A 4,870-nucleotide genomic window follows, 5' to 3' on the forward strand; every position below is an offset into this window, starting at 1 on the left:
GGAACATTGTGAGCATAAACCAAAAGAATCTGGAGCTGCAGAAGACATACATAGCGGTTTGCAGCACTGCAATGGTAGCTCTGTATTCTGACTGAGCTAAAACACCTCTATTCGCCTAGGAAGCTGTTCCTCCAGATATTGTCTGAGAATCTTATCTGGAGCAGTAGCTGTTGTGTTGTAGCTGGTGTGTTTATAATCGGTTTGTGTTTCTGTGTTTGTGTACGTGTCAGTGGCTTTCCTATCTACCTGCCCATTTGTAAAGAAACAGTGCAACAAAAACTTGACTCTCCCATATCACTTCTGTGGAACAGAGTAGGAGTTAATGTGTGGGTGGGGAAACAGTTTCCCATGTTCCCAAAAACAACATCTTCATTTTTGTCTTTTTTTGAGGGTTTTCTGCACATACAATACAAAATCGCATTAAACCTTCAGCTGGCCAACTAGCTGCCTACTGGGATGTCCTGAATGTCACTTGATAACAGAGGCAAAACAACTGATAAATAAATCAATTAAATTAGTTTTAGATATTTTCTGAAGAAGATTAAATATATTGTCCTCATATTTTGTACTGATCAGGCTCGGGCGCTCAAAAGAAAAGAAGGTTAGATATTTAGACCTCCCTGAAAGTGTTGGTGTCACGGCTCACAGGCGAAAATGAACTCTATGTTAATGAATCATGTCAGGTTTAGTCAAAGGAAGGACTTTTATGTTGAAAGGGACTTTTGTGTTGACACTCCTCGTCGCCATTTTGGTTTCTGGTTATGTTTGTCATGTGACTATTCTTTGTTTGGTTAATGTGTTACACCTGTGGGCTGGTGTATTTAAGTAGGGCTAGTGGCAGCTGGTTATTGAGTTCGCGGTAGAGACTCAGGAGTCACTGGTCTAGTCTGTAGAGGCCATCCTCGTACGGAGGACTCTTTCAACCTAGCTAGCTTAGCAGGCAAAGCTAACTTGCTAGGCAGTTCTCGTCTCAGGGTCCATTAGGGAGCTACTGCAGGTCTGCGGCGATCTCTCGCCAAGCTTCATAGGTTCAGCGAGCTTGGGTTCAGGAGCTCCGGGAGTGAGCGACTCTCCAGCTCGTTTCAGCAGGTAGCTCTCCTCACCGTCGGACCGGATTAGTCGTCTAGGTTTGGCGGCCACCAGTGGCCGGCAATGGCATCAGTAAACTGTTGGCCATCAGCCTTGAAAATTGTTTATACACACCCTTTCAAACTTGTCCATATTTTACATTTGCTGCATATATTGTAATAAATATATATATATATTTTTTTAAATTGAGATGTAAGGGTTTTGTGTAAAACTAAGCATATTGGCATTGTGGCACAAAAGCCTTGTTTGTTCACTTTTATTGTTTTTTACATTGTCACAGTTTACTGATAAGTGGACCATTAGCAATGGTCCCGGTGGGCCGACGTGCTATTTGGGCCGACACTTTTTATTTCTATATTAGTCTGACCGGCCCATCAAACCAGTAGATCAGCGGCCCGACTGACACTGGGCTGGCCCAATCACATTGTTCAACACCAAGCCCTCTCGCGTTGCTCCTGCCTGCGTTATACCTGAAGTCAGCTCAGGAGTTTGTTTCTAACTACCGGCCCTTGTCACACACACTGGTCTGCGCCCCATTGGTTACTTTCTTTACTGACACAGGGCTGGCCCAATCATATCTTACAACACCTCCTCCCTCTGTGCGCCGAGGGCGGTGCATTATAGGATGAACTAAGCGTTATCTAAAAACGCGATAGAGGCGCAGAGAAACTTGAAAATAGAAACTTGCAACTTGAAACTTCAAGCAAACGCTGCCAAATATGCCAAAATTAGACATGTTTGCCACAGCAGCCCCTTCATTAGCTCCCGTGGCTAATGACAGTGGTGGTGGCGACGGCGGTTCTGGTAGTGGCATTCACAGTGGACAGGAACATGTAGTAGAACCTGCGGAGAGCTGGACTGCTTTCAGCACACTTAGGCTATGTAATGATCAGGCTAAGGAACCTCTTGGTAAAGCTGATATATGATTAAACGTCAATAAAAAAAATTTTGGCTAATGTTTTATGGGCAAATTAGTTTGTATTGTAAACGCTGGTGAAATAAGCTAATAACGTCCATAGCACTAGCGGCTATTAATTAAACAGTGTGTACACTGACTGGATGAGAACATAAGCCTAGGTTAGTACTTGTATATCTTCCATCCTGAACTAAATAGTTTTTAATTTGAAAACATTGTTTTTGTTGGTGATTTAAAAAAAATCAGTGGCAATGTAGCATAAACACAGTGGACATTTTAAAGGGCTTTTAAAGGTTTTCATTTTAAAGGTTTTCTTGTATTTGACTTTTTTCCTTTTTGGAATAAAATAGGCAGTGCTTGACTGTGCCTTTAGGACTAATGTATGTAAATGACCTGTTTTCATGTGTCTATCATGTCCCTTGCAGCTGAGGGGTATGGGCCCCAGAGAAAAAGAGACACTTGTTTAAATCTGCCACAAGATGGCGCCTGGTGTATGTATGAATTGGCCAAGGCACAAATGTTTTTAGACAAGGGGGTCCAATCTGCAGATTTCATGCTGTTCTGTGTTTTCTATCACTGCATAACTAATGTCCCTGGATGACTCATGTAAACTAAGCTTGCTTGGATTCTGTCTGAGAAGAGTGTTTGCATTAAGAGTGGTGTTTGTATAGGTAAGTGGTTATTTTGTTCTTTTAAATAAAACTAATGAGACAGTGACTGGCAGTTGAAGCATATCACTGTTCATGTGTTTCATTGTTTTTCACAGCAGCAGTGTAGCACAAGCACAATTGAAAATGCCCTATTAGACTGGATTAAATTTGGAGACATTTTTATACGTTTCCTAATGTCATAAACTCAAAGCATGCAGACTGCAACAAAAGGACCACATAATAAACATGTTTTCAATGCCCAAATGTTTGCATCACTGGATCAAATGATCACATTCATAACTGGTGGCTGTAATTTCAGTTTGGAGTAAAGAACAATTCCAACAATTTCATTTTTATTTTGGGATTTGGAAACATTTTGTTTGAGTGTTTTCATTTTGGGATTTAAGAATTGTTTTATAGCTACTGGAGGATCTTGAATATGTGCGCTCAGAGACTAAATACGTCAAGAGCAGCGTCAAAAAATGGCAACATGTGACAAAGATATTAGAGCACCCCATTGAAAACCTTTGTTTTAAAATAATTTTAATAAAATTATTAAAACTTTCAATAAAACTGATAGGAAGTCTTCTTCTCCACTCCTCTGTGCAGAATTCTTTCAGCTGTGTGATGTTTCAGCTTCAGTTTTTAGACCTTTAGTGCCCTCCGATACAATAAAGAGTTTATAGTTGATTCTATGTTGGAGAGCTCTCCAGACCCTACAGAAAATCAGCCCTAAACCAGGATATTTCATGACATGAGAATCAAACGTGTGGTAGATGGTAGATGCTGTACTTTGACTTCAGCTGTGGTGAGAGCTACCTGTGGATCTCATGATGTCATTTTAGGGTTGTTGAAGTTACACATTTGGTGGTCTGCTGGTGGACTGAACTTGCAAGGGTGGCCTAACCTGCCATGTTGGCAATTGCACTTGGAAATTAAATTGGTGACAGTGGAACAGCTGATCTTAGTGTTCTGAGATCTTTTTAAACCCCTTAAATCTATAACCTTTTGAAGGTCTCAGAAAGCTCTTTGGATTTCACCATAGTCATAACACTCACTTTACCAACCAAGAGCAAATCCAAATGTCGGAGGTTAAAATAAGACCAGCTCCTCCAAATTCCCCTCTAATGATAATCATCTGCAACTAACTTATTTACTATCCAGTATATTACTTTGACTTACAGATCAGTTTCACTGATTGTGACTCTCAGACGTTTTGGCGCTAGGCCTTCCTCAGTGTGCTCATAGGACGTCAGCCAACACTGCTATACGGACCAAACGGTTGTACACAACCCTCCTGCTTATTGATGTTATCACCACTCAGGTATAATTCATCATTCACCAACATAACATTGAAAAATCTACAAAAAATACAAGAAGAAAAACCATGGTGACAATAGTAATAAAAAAACAAATATAAGTAAATAATAAGTGTTATTTTAGGATTTGTCTTTGACTTGTTTCATTTGTTTTGTTTAGTCTATATAGCAGTGTTGGCTGCGTCCTATAAGCATGCTGAGGAAGGCCTAACAGCTGCACTAAGTACAGTGTATAGTACATGAGCGATGTCTGATTTCTCTTTTTGATTTGTTTAGAACAGATTCAACATGTGAAAAGTATTTAGGAGAACATCCTGTTCATTCCATTTTCTTTTGCCATCTACATAGGCCTTTTGTTAGATCATGTTTGTTCAATTTCAAAACAGGTAGAGAGAGATCAGTTTATTAACCTGAAACTGTAGATATAATGGCCTCGTAGATAAAAGTGGCTACCACAGCCACGCTCTATGTTAGTGTAAATGTGTAAAGCACACTGGTTAGGCTGATTCAAACAGTTCCTGTCAGAGTAAAGTGTCCCCATTTCTAGTGTTATTTGTTGTTTGGCATCAATATCTCAAAATCTGGTTTCAATAGATCTGATCACAGATGAAGAGCAAATGATTCATATAATCTGTAATAGAAATTAGTCAATGTATTCATGTACTGTGGAAACCTTATGGGTGTATCAATTTATTTCTGGCTCCCAGCAAGTGACATCATGCTAAGAGACGTCTTGAACGAACAGTGGCTTCATTCAGAGTGCCCTCTCTATGGCCCAAACAAGCAGCTGCTTAGCGACCAAGGCTTTGAGGAATCAAGAGTTGTGAACATGCAAGACGACATCAGTAAAAATGCCATCAATACAAGAAAAACAATACAAACAACAGCTCCTCAGT

Source organism: Salminus brasiliensis, chromosome 14, assembly GCF_030463535.1.
Source record: "Salminus brasiliensis chromosome 14, fSalBra1.hap2, whole genome shotgun sequence".
Taxonomy (NCBI): Eukaryota; Metazoa; Chordata; class Actinopteri; order Characiformes; family Bryconidae; genus Salminus; species Salminus brasiliensis.